Raw genomic sequence first — 12,841 nt, forward strand, 5'->3', positions numbered from 1 at the left:
ACAATGTGCTCCTCTAAGTTCCTAGTTTTACCTAAGTCTTTACAACTGTTTTGCTATAGTGACATCACTAATAGGGAGAATTTACATCAGTATTCAATGTATTTTTATTTTTGAGGTATTGTATTTTATTTTTTATATTCTCAAGCTGTTCTGAGATTCTTTGGACTCCACTTCTTTCAAAGATCCTAGAAAAGTGTCTAATAAATACAAACTTTTATTTCTTATCCAGAAATCTATGTGAAGTATACAAGGAGGTCAAATCCCCACTACAATGTTTAAGGATGTGCGTGGAAAATGCTCAAAAAGCACTTATCCAGACTGCCTTATTGGGTCACTATTAACCTTAGTTACATATATAAATATTCCTTAACTGCCATTATCTTCCCAACATAACAGACTTGTGAATTAACTCTGTCCTTAAAATAAAGTTTATAAGCTCACAACACACATCAAATTGCTTGAAATTCAATCTTTCTGTAATTCTGAATCTTAGATGATTCAAACTTATGTAAAATACATGAGACTTACCAGAACTGTTGTATTTTACTTTGCCATTATATTTTTTTCAAAAGGTTTAGTGGAACTAAAAATTGTGAGATGATGCACAGTCTGAGAAATTATTTTTTAAAATCAAATTTTTAAGTATTTTTAGCCACTAAGAGTTTCGAACCACAAAAGGATAACGGCAAAATAAATAATAAAAAAGGTAAAATCTTAAATTTACTTTTATCCACTGTTACAACCTCTCTCAAAGGTTTGATCTAGAATGTTTTGATGGACTAACAGTGCATAGACTGACTACTATTGAAGTTCAAATGATGCATTTTAACACTTGGTCAGGTATCTTGCCCCTCAGTGAAATGCTCCTTTTATTATTTACTGCTTCTCCCATTTTTGCGATAGGTTTTACTTTCTTCGTGGGTGTACATGATGAAAATGATGGAGCCAAAATAAGATAATCTCTCTGGAATACCAAATACACTTGCTGCATATATAATGAAGTTTTCATTTATCGGATGGTAGTCTAATACATCAATCCTTTTGTTCCTTAGCCTGTTGTAGGAAATGCAAAGACATGCCCTAAGTGCACCTTCTTGTTTCCATCGCTTGTTTCACTGGAGGAGGCAAAGTGCAGGCACTGGAGACCTTGCCTGTTGCACAAAGAAAAGCTGCTGCCTGTGCACAAACCTCAGGTACAGGCTTCCCCCAAGCTTTGGGTGGCTGGTCTGAGTTGAGGACTTGCAGGACAGAAGATCGTCCTTCAGCACTAGGTGAAGGGGCAGGCTTTGTGGGTCTATCAGTATTTCACAGGGAACCCAGGTGTTTCCAGGAGGCACAAGGGGAAACCTCCCAAGGCTCAGCCTGGCCAAAGGTCCTGGGGCAGGGGGGAGAGAGAGGGGAAGGTAACCATGTGAAGAGGTGTACAAGGAGGACTCATCTCAAAGCTCTGGGTAATACCAGCTGTAAAGCTGGTAGGAAGTGTTCAGTTAACTGGGGAGAGGAGGAGCAGAAAGCACGATCACAACACACACATAACAGAAAGCTCAAACAGAAAAAAAAGTGTCAGTGTTTTAAACAAGCTATAAAGGAAGGAGGGATTTTTGAAGCATTGCTATGACAGATCTTTGGCTCCTGGCTCCTTATTCATGTGAATTGGGACTACTGGTTCTCTTAACTCTGTAGATGAGGATACTGGACTGCCAGGTGAGTTACTAAATTTGAGTGGAGGTTTTAACTTCTCTGTTAGAGCTGAGCACCTAATTACCAGGGTATCTACTGCTCTTGTTCAGATAATGTTTGTGTTCTATGCACATATTTCTGTATTTTGTATCTCCCCGTGATTAAGCCACAGCACAGCTCTTTGAAAAATATTCCAAAAATACATACATGTTCACATAATCTTCCGAGTCAGATGTTATTTATTCCATGGACCTTGATCAATCCCCCAAACTGCTATTGATTTCAGTGGATGTTAATTCAGATAGTTTTCAGCTGACTTTCAAAAGTGGTGAAGGAGACAAAACTGCATAGAAGAAAATAGGATTTAAGCATAAAATTTCCACAGTTGGTGGGTTTTTTTGTTAAAAGCATAGCAGGCATAATAAAACCTCTTAACTTCTGCATTTTCCCATTTTGAAGTGTCTTAAAAGCTAGCCTCTAGTTCTTCTGGCTGAAGGAAGTAAATTTTAAATATCGTTTGACCATGTTCTTCCTCCATCCAGAATGTAGGATGCATATGGGAAAATAGAAAAAGCCCAAAGGCATTCCCTGTGAAATGAAGAAACCCCATCCTGTCACTCAAATATAGCCCCTGGTGATTTAAAATACAGATGAAAACTAAAACAGAAGATGCAAGACAGAAAAGTATAGGTCTAAACACTAAATGCAGTCCATGAATCTACACTGTAGGGGCTCACCCACCCATGGCTCCAGCAGTAGGGTGATTAGGAAAGGCCACGTTGGCTTCCTGCAGGTGTTTCTTCCCTGTACGGCATCTGCTGTATGCCAATTGTGTCCTTAGCCGTCAGCGTTACTTACCCCTGTGTTCTGCAGCCGGACTCCAGAGAGGAGCTGTGCCATCTATAGATGAGGACAGCAGGACTGTCTTCATCTATCACCTCTGATCTATCAAAGCAGAGGCAGAACACCTACCAGGAAACCTGTGACAGTGTTGCTAACTTACACTGCCTGTTGTTAACCTCTACCGCCAGCAGTAGCCTGTAGCTTTAAAGATCAACTTCAACGTAGGGATGCTCATCCCTCTTGGGATCGTGCTCCAGAGAATGGGGAGGAGAGATTTAGAAAGGGAATGGAGGGATCAGACTACAGAGGGGCTGGGGCCACCAGCCTTCTCTGACCGAGGAGTCTGACTGCACGTACGGTACCTGTGCCCAGTGCTAATGCTATAACCCAGCCGCTTGTTTTGAGGAACTGAGGCTCCAGGGAGGATCAGACACACCCAAATGATGCTGAAGTAGAAATGGCACCATGAGACAGCACTTCACGTGATTTGAGAAGTGATCGCTGCCAGCGATCTCTGGACTATGCAGAGGGCAGAGCTGAGGTTTCCTGTGCTGCCAGGTGGGATGGTAATTAAGTAACCTAATCACATTGCCATTGAAAAGCAGCTGGCTATAGGCCTGTGTAGTTTGTGGATATTTCCACAGCCTGAACTGAGCTACGTAAGACTGAACTTACAATACAACTGTGTTTATGTGCGCTCACCAATGATACGTATCTACAGCAAAATAAAGAATAAATCTGTAATATCCCATACGATTTGCAGTGATACACAGATATAGGTCGATAGGGAAGAATGTGTCACTGAATAACGTTGCAAAGAGGCCATGCTTTATGCAGGGCCAAACAAAGCCTAACAAACAAAAACTAGGTAAGTGCCTTAGTAATGCTGTTTCAATGCAACAAAATGTTAAAATAGTTTTCATGCAGGGCGTGAAACAGACACACGTGGGTAAATAGCTCCCACTAAACTGCAAGGATGTGAGTGTCGCAGGATGCGATGCCAAAGTCCTTGCTGAGATTTTGCTCAGTCCTTACCTCCTACTGAATTCAAAGTAGGTTTGTCAGTGTTTAGCCAATGGGCCATTAAATTGTTTTAGTTGAAATGCTACGCAGGGGCAAACTTAGCCGTGCTGAAAACAAGCCACTGCAATACCAAGGACAGATTTGTGAGAACGTACAAGAGGAGAAAAGAGATTAACGTGAGGGAGGAGAGGCGATTTTGATTTGTTTGGTTTGGTTTTATTTTTTTTATATAGCCACAAATCATAGCCAGGACTTTGCTCATTTAAATCCTTATTTTCTCTTATCGTGTTTGCTCAGATGCACACACATACATACAAACCCTCAAACAGTTTATCTAGGTAGGAAGCAACCCGTATGACATATATTATGGTAGCTCCTGCTGTGGATTCCCAAGAGCGTAATCCCTGGTGCTGTCGGCACGCACACACCCATCGCCCCACAGAGAACCTGCTCGTGGGGAGTGACAGCTATGCTGCGGAGCTGCCGCTGCGCTCCAGACCGAGACGGACATCCAGGCCAGTTGTGTGATTAACCAGTAATTTACAGTCTGTAATTTACAGTGCAGGCTGTTTTAATGGACATACACGGCATCGTGTGGGAGCCTGTAACAAACCCAAAGAGGGGCTGAGTGTCTGCAGCAGCTCGTGAAAGAGAACATGCTTTTCCTCCCTCCTCTTCACGCACGGTTTGTCCGGAGCTGCACGAATGGTGCCGAGCTCGGCTCTGCGTGGTGTGCATGTGCCGGCGGGCAAGCTTACAGGTGCGAAGCTGAGCAGGCTCCAGGAGTAGAAGGAACCCACGGAAAAACAAATGGTGATGGCAAAAACATTTCTCAGTAATGGTGGAATGTAAGTCTGCTGGGAGAGGAACACACAGGGAATTAAATTAGAGTTAGAAGCAGAGATCCCAAACCTGCCTCCACTGATCATCATGCTTACAAGGTGGTTATTTATCAGTGCTCTGTAACACGCTGGCTTTGTCATTTTTATTACTCACCTCAAGTATTCCCTGGGTATTTGTCTTCTAAGCAAACGGTTACTTTCATTCAAAACTTTAACAGAGAGAAAGGGAGGGATCAATAAAATATCCACATTTAATGAAAAAAAAACCAACCCCAAACAGTTAAAAAAGATTAAAGCAAGTCAGGGAGAATCAGCGCTCTCCCACAGGACAGATCACTGCGTCATGCCAGGGCCAGAGGTCCTGCAGATTTTGCCACGCAGGAGAGGCGTGTTGTGCCATCACCAATTTAAGGATTTGTTTTAAGATGCTGAAAATCAATAATCTGCATATACGTGCTCAGGGATTAAAAGCAGAGGGAGAGGAAAGATTAGTTATGACTGCAAACTGAGCTAATTCACAGTTTTCTAAAAAAACCACAAGCATAGTCTTTTTTTTTTTTTTTTTAAATCACTGCACAGATCATTTTAAAAACCACTCCATACAGCACAGAGCTGTGACGTGTGCTGGGACGTGCACCACATCCCAGTGTTAACTCCTGCCTTGCAGCCCGTTGGAAAGGAGACTCACTGCTCCGGGCCCCAGCCCAGCCATGCGAGCCTGTAGAAATACCGCTTGGGTACCGCTTCTGGCTGCAGCTTGGAAAGAAAAAGGAAGAAAAAAATGTGTACGTTCACTGTAAGCCTGCTTAAATGCGAAAGAATTACTTAAATTACAGAATTCATAATTACTTTTCTATAACAAATGATGTTAAATGGATAAAATACATCATGTTGACACAGCAAGATATCCCCGTTGCTGTGTTGAAGTTATAGTAACAACCCCTCCACCTTTGCCTTTTTCTGAAGCAGTTGTAATGGATTTATTAGCGCTGCCCCTTCACAGCCTCACAAGGCTGCTATTGGTATCAGATATCACCAATGACGGCATTCAGTAGAGCTGGTCAAAGAGAGGTGGAAACATTTTACACTGGAAAACTTGAGTCTACTGAAATGGAAAGCAGTCTGCTGAATGATGGCTTTTACTAAGGTTTCACTTTGGGGAGAAACTTTAATAAACTCCAGCAAGTATCTAAAAGAGGCTGTTTTAGCATTTTCAGAACAAAACCAGTTTTGTTTTCCTTTAGAAAAACACTTCAGATTATATTTATAATCTGTAAGATAAGTATACGGCAGAAGTAACCCCATAAAAGTCAAAGCCAACCATTTCAATCTATCTTAAATACTTTTCTGATGTTCCTTTTGCAAAGATTTTTGAAAGCTGGGGTATATTCATTGCTTTCCCAAGCAGCACTTGCCTTTTCCACCAGCACCGTCGGTGGGAAGCGGCGTGTGAAGTTTGCAGCAGACACAGCCGGAGAGCATGATCCCAACTATAGTGTCACCTCTGTAACCAGCTGAGCTGAGGAGAGTTGGTGGACAGCGGCCATCACACAGGATATCTTCTTTGTGGCCATGGGGCTGGATGGAAGCAGAGAGAAGCCACAAAAGAAACAGTGTTCATCCTTCCATTTCATTCAGCAGGCTTGGTCAGGTTCTTCGGCTTGGTCAGACCATACGCATAAGCCTGACCCTGCCGCAAGCTTGGTGGCACCTGATTTCCACCTCCCATCTCAGTTCACAACCATGCAGTTTTAACTGCCTAGCCCTCCCCAAGTTCAGATTATTTCTGTCTTTGACTTCTCTTCCTAGACCTTATGAAAACTAGTGACTGAGGACTATGCGATGCTAAGATTAAATTAACAGCTTAACATGAAAATCTCATTTGCCTGAATTAAATCAAGGCCAAGTATTTATCTGTTGACTTACCCTATGCCGTAACTTATTGCTCTTATTAATGTATTTGAAACACAGCCTCAAGGTGGATCCTTACTATGTCATCCTGCCAAAGGGCTGAGGTCTCTGAGCATGATGGAGCTCATCTGCTGAGTCCTGGACCAAAGAGACCAACAAGGGAGAGGCTGGTTTGGCCACCGCCAGAAGAGCTTTGTCCTTCTTGGCCCCAGACACGTGCTCCCTGCTCTGGGGACAGGAAGGTCAGTGCTACACAGGCTACGCGGCCCTACTGGCAGAAGGAGCTGGCCAGAAAACGGGAAATCCTCGTCACAGATGGTAAAGAACTTTCTGACTTTTTTTGCCCGATTTTGGATAAAATGAACTACTTTTTCTTTTAAAGAGAAAACAAGCAAGAGGAGTGTCCCAGAACAGCCAGCAGCTAATTACAAGCTTTTTCTTTCCCATTGAGTCCCATGCCCAATATTGCTCAGTTCGTTGAAGCCATTTGGCTTCAACAAATGACCATTTTATGATGAAAACCTCTTTTGTGGGAAGATGCCTGCTGGTGCCTCCCTGGGACTCCGAAGGGAATCCTGGAACTTATAAGGAAAGAACAGACCCCGCAGGTCAGCAGAAGTAACAAACATGCTTCCTCTCCGCATTTTAAATCCAACCTTGGCCATTGCCACCACAATTTGGCTACCCAACAAAAGGCAGCTGGCTACTTCCCTGATCACTGGCAAATGCAGCTTTACACAGATTTTTTTCCCGATGAATGGTCCAAGATTCTGCATTCAGAAGAAATAAAACCTCGTGGCGCTTCTGTAAAGATGTACAGACATGCATCTGGGCTGATCAGTCAAGCTGAACTCAACAAAATTGCTCCCAGCTCCCAAAGTCAGCCCACAGCCAAGCGACTGGGTGTTTTCCCGGGGGGGCAGAGGGGGCAGGCAGCTAGTGTAACACCACTTCCCCTCTGGAAAGATCCCCAAGGATTTGTGTATCTTGGGCACCGTTTTGGTTTCAAGCCTAGTGCTGGTAAAGTGATTTTTGCTCTGTTTTATTTTTTACCAAGATCTAAACACTGAGTTCATGTTTTCTTTTAAAACAATTTCATATTATTTTATGCTAATAGATCATCTCTTTTAGATGCAGTCTTTCTTCTTACGAAGCACACATTTATTCTTCTGTCCCACCCAACAGTCACAATATACCTAGAAGAACATTCAGGACACACTTTGATTTATCAACATACTTTTCCAAAATTAGAAAGAGATGTGGTATTTACACATGGTTAGTTCAAATATTCAAACAAGGGCAAATTTACCTGCTGGTCTCCAAAAGGATGGAATAGTAATAATTTTCTGCTCTGGAATTAGTCTTCCTCTTGGAAACTACAGAACTTTCATCAACATATGCTTAGTGCAATAGGCTGTGACTTGCATGCAATGCTGTATTACAAATAGCACCTAAGTGTTGTCTATGGTGTAGCAGAGCAAGGGCACAGATAACTTACTTTTTTAGAGTACCATCTGACTTGCACACACTCTGCGGGTGTGCAGACCCAGCCACGGGCAGCCTGGGCAGCTCCATCTGCTTGCACTACCGATCTGCTCAGGTTTATTTTTGTTCTTTTCTTTCCAGAAGCTGTAGCACATGTTTCTTTCGGAGGCATAGGACTCTGACTAATCCCCCAGGAATGTCTCGGGGAGGAACTTCCCACAGAAAAGCACGGTAACTTGCAGCATAAACTCCCACCCAATGCATCTGGCCGTGGGACAAGGCTCACGCAACACCGGGGAAGACCTTTCTCCTGTTTTCACCTCTGCATAGACGCAGTTGCAGATCTGATCACGCTTTCCTTCTGCAGGGAAAAAAAAGCCCAATCCACTCTCATTTATGTCCTTTAAATGTTTTCCAGTCTTCCAGAAATTTGCAAACCGCTTGCCCCTCTTCAGAGCATGCAGACAATGCCCGTTGTTGTAACTCCCTATCTTCAGGCACCCGTCTCTGCCTCCTGTAACCACCTGGCACAGGACTCAAATGCAGTGCTCTTTGCTGCAGGCACCGGCAATAATGCCTACAGAGATGTAACCGATAGAAAAAGAAATGTAGCTTCTTCCACTGCTATCAAAAGTCAAAGAAACGCACTTGGATCTGGAATGTCTAGCACCCGTGCTTACGCAGCCACTGCTGGGTGGGCACACGGCTGCCCAGGTCCAGGCTGCGTCACCCTACGCACTGGTGGGAGTCATGGGAGAGGAGGACAACCACCACCTCTTTTGCCCCGTGACTGTGCTCAGAGCACATCCCACCCTCTTCAAATGAGGGATGGAGACAGTAGTGTTGCTAGCCATGTTTTAATCCAATATCCAGTGATTACCTACAGTCCCTCCTACAGAAGATGCTGCTGTTTGTGTGGGAGATGCTCAGATGCTTCAGGGCTGGAAGTCAAGTGGTTTCAGGGTGAAGAACTGAGGCCACCCCACAGGGGCATGAGAGCCCAGTGAGCGGTGTGCCAAACCCCGGCACCAGTCGGCCTTACCGGCTGTCCCACCGGATTAACCCTGAAGGAAACTGCTGGGTCAGCATCCAGCACAGCTGCTGGGACTTATTGCCACTTGGGTCATTCCCCCAAGGGAAAACCCGCCGCAGGCTCTGGGCAGGCACAGTGCAACGGGCACGGGGAGCAGGAGAGGGAGCACCATAAATAACAAAGTCACATTCATGGGGGCAGCTGCTGAGAAGACGACTGGGACATGCAGCTATATATTGTGTAGCGAGTGGGGTGTTGAACATGCACAGCCCGTGCCCCCCGGGCTCCGAGGGAGGGAGGGAGGGAGGAAGGACTGCCGGCCACGCTGTGCAAGGCCAGGGAAGGCAGGAACACATGGAGCTGCTCTGCATCAGTTCCTCGATACATCAGCCACACAGGGCAAAGAAAGACTCGGGGCTTAAGCGGCTCTGAAAATTGAGATAAGGAGGCAAAGGGCATGTGTTTATTTTGCACAGATTATATATGAGTTACATATTCAGAAATCAGACAATTTCAGCAAATTTGCATAGAAAGAATCAGAGTATTATATCAGTATCTTCTACAGACCTCAACAGTAGACATAGAAAATATTTTAGCATCTTCTTCAGATACATGAAGGTAAAAGATTGGTGCTGTATGGCTTCTGAGCATGCCTGCGCATCAGCTGAAATTTAGATAAGAACAGCCCCACGTTAAGCAGTTTCTATCTGTGAGTTTCTTATCATGCCAAGTCAAATGTAACGGGCCCAAATCTATTAACGCTTGTGTTTTGGATAGCAAAGTTGTGCAAGTTTTCTCAGGAACGTTTACTCAGCAATGGCAACTCTTCACTGAAAGGAAGGCAGAGATACTGCAAGCATTTGCCTGAAAAAAGCTGCTTTTTCTGCTAGTTAGTATTGCCCTGTGGCTTCCCTGTGCCCCGTCTCTGCCTGCTGCCATCTCCCCTGCAGACCCTGTCAGCTGGGCTCCTGGCATCCCCTCTCTGAGCAGTACCCGGCAGGTTTGTAAGCAGGTTTGCAAGAGCCTTTGTAGCGTACAGCGAGGCAGCAAGACCCTGCAGAGCCGAAAGCCCTGCTCATCCTGCAGGCATCTCTTTGGGCAGAAACCGCTGCGGGATTGCGAGATTAGGCATGAGGAACGGCTCCAGCCAAGCTCCTGTTGAAAACAGTTTGTGTTTCTGCAAAGCATTTATTTATAAAAGTGATTTTTCTCTGGGGTTTGTATGAGGAAAGGGATTGCAGTACTAGGAGCAATGAGCTGCAGTACTGCACTCCGGGGTGTCTGGCCGTACCAGCAATGCAACGGAGCCGTGGTCCTGAGCTCACGGTCGGCAAAGACACCAGTGACTCGCTTCCCGGCAGCAGGGATGTGGTTAGCTGGTGGGAGCTGCCTGCCCTCCGCACCCAGCTCCGCACCGGCACACCACGGCAAGGGGTCCCACAGCCCCTTCCCCGGGCGGGTCGGGGATCCACAGCCGGAGCGCCTGGTCCCCTCCACCTGTCACAAGCAGGTCGTGCTTCTTATTGAACGCAAATGCTTCTACTCCCCTGTGGGGTCTGAACACCGTCTGGTGCCCTCCGGCTCTCCTTGTAGGAGCTCCCATGGCCAGCCAACATCTCCTTCCCCTCGAGTCTTCCCCCTGCCCCTGTCTCTCCTTCACCTGCAGCTCAACATGAGGAGTGCCAGTGGTGCACCCTAGAAAAACACGGAAACCTCCCTCAGCACAGCCGGGCAGCTGAGGCGGCCCAGCCCCTTCCATGAATTCGGCATTATGATCCTGAGTCACTACATTTTCCTCTTTTTTAATTTTAGAAGTAGTTAACTCCTGTCCTTTTTATCATCTTGATGTATTCCTCCTCCCATACCCATAAGATTTCCTAATCCTTGATGACAGTTACTGAGTTTCCCATTAACTGACTCAGAGCTCTTTTGCTCTTCCCGAATAGGCGAACACAACCCCAGCCCCCTGGCTATTTTTTCACCTTTCCTTCAACTTCTTCCAGTTAGCAACCCTTTTCCCAAGGAGCAAGGTGGACTGACTGCAGCTTTGCCAGTGTCCCTGCACGTGCTGCTCGTCCGATCGCACAGGCACAAACACGCCTTGTGCCAGCACCCGGGCAGCGCTGGGCAGGAGGGAGCAAACGAAAACATCAGAGGGACCAAGTGACGGTTTCTAAGAAAAGTTAGAAATTAGGAGAAAAGGCAACAATTCTGTCATCTTGCTCCAAATTCAAAATTGTTTTCCTAATACAGGGGAAGAGGAGTAATAAAAGCCCGGGACAGCTAGAAACCAGCACCACAGAGGGAGTTGAGGTCCATCTACCTTTGCATGCGGCCTGGAAGCTGCACAGAGGTAGAGCTGGTATGGCTGCGATCTGCTGCTACTGAGAGGATCCCAGAAAATGCTGCCATAAAATTTCAGAGCAGATAATTGTCTAATACTAACTTTATAACCTTGAATTAAGCACATTCTCCACTTACGATCTACGCAGGGAAAACGAACTTTGAGATTGAAAAGCATTGCGTGTTTATAGTCAGACCATGAAGTAAGAGCGCAGTTGTGGTTGTGCCAGTGTCAGCTCTTTTAGATAACTTTATGTCTGCCTGCTCTCTGCTGAAAGGAAACCAGAGACAATGTGGTAGCAGCCTTGTCTGCAGTTACCACATTTAGGCTGAAAAAAAAATAACCTTCTTGACATTTATTGGATCTGCAGAGTAGATGGGCCATTAACCTTGTGCACATCCTTCATACTATGCCAATAATAATAATTGACTAACTCACAGTGTTGCTGTTAAGTAATGACTGTACTTTGCGTTGAGGTTACTGGAGGGAAGGTGCTATTCTTGCATATTATTACAGGAAGTGATTTGGGGTAACGGAAAAGCACCATTTTTTCTTCTAAGTGCCTGGGGACAGAATGACATAGGGGCCTGAATTGGGAAGGGAAAGACTGAACTCCAGGGGTTTCAGGTTTTCAGTGTTCCTCATGAAAATGATGATTTTTAAGAGGCATTGCTCATGTGGTTAGGCAGCAAAGAGGATTTCTAAGTAACTGAAACAAAAGGACGGTAGCCTCATCATAACTGTTGTTCTGGATGACAACAAGGGATAGCTTAAGGAAAAAAAAAAAAACAAAAGAAATATTGTACCAGCAGTTAATTTGCATTATTTCCAACAATTCAGCTAAGCCTAGAGAAAACAAATATATGGTTTAAAGATGGTTGCTATAGAAACCAGAAGAGATTTCATAGTTGCTTATGAGAGTAAAGGAGGTTCTGATTGATAAGACAATCGCATTCAAATAGTCACTATGGAAACCCAAGGTGACCTGGAGGAGATGTGACTCCTCTCGCTCTGCTCCTGTGGGCAGATGAAGACAGCCTGGGTGGGGGAAGGTCTGGGCTGGGTGATAAAGCACGCTGTAGCAAGGCAGCACAGCGCTCACCGTGATGCTAGAGATGCTCAGTGTTTCACATTTCATAGCTGTGTGAGTGCTGATATCTATATAAGTGAAATACCTTTATTTACTTACCCTTCAAAAAGGGTTTTTCTCTCCCATTGACATCGATAGGAGCTCTGCAATTGACTTCTCTGGGAGCAAAGCAGATTTTAGAGCCCTTCCTATGTCTTCACTCCATCAAAGCGAGGAAGCATATTTGCACGTCTCCCGTGGAGCTCAGTGTTTGGCAGCTGCCTGTGCTTTGCTGAAACGGGGCCACGGAGTTGCTGAGCGCTTTTCGCCTTCAGTAACAAGACGTGTGCTTGCACCCTGGTCACAGAAATAGGACAGAAAGTGAACTGAATATGCAAGCCTCTTTCTTGTAGATTGGTTATTTAAGGGCCAAAGTTAGTCAGCCTGCACATGGCATAACCCAAAAATTAAGTAGCTTGATAATACCTCAGTAACCAGTTAAAATTTGTTTTCAATATCCACTTTTTAAGTTATTGATAGAAAGTTAGATTAAAGGGCAGGTGCTCAGCACTCCTGGACAGAGCTGAAAACTAAAAAGTTATTCCATATGT

The sequence above is a fragment of the Fulmarus glacialis genome, unplaced genomic scaffold (assembly GCF_000690835.1).
Source record: "Fulmarus glacialis isolate BGI_N327 unplaced genomic scaffold, ASM69083v1 scaffold14557, whole genome shotgun sequence".
Taxonomy (NCBI): domain Eukaryota; kingdom Metazoa; phylum Chordata; class Aves; order Procellariiformes; family Procellariidae; genus Fulmarus; species Fulmarus glacialis.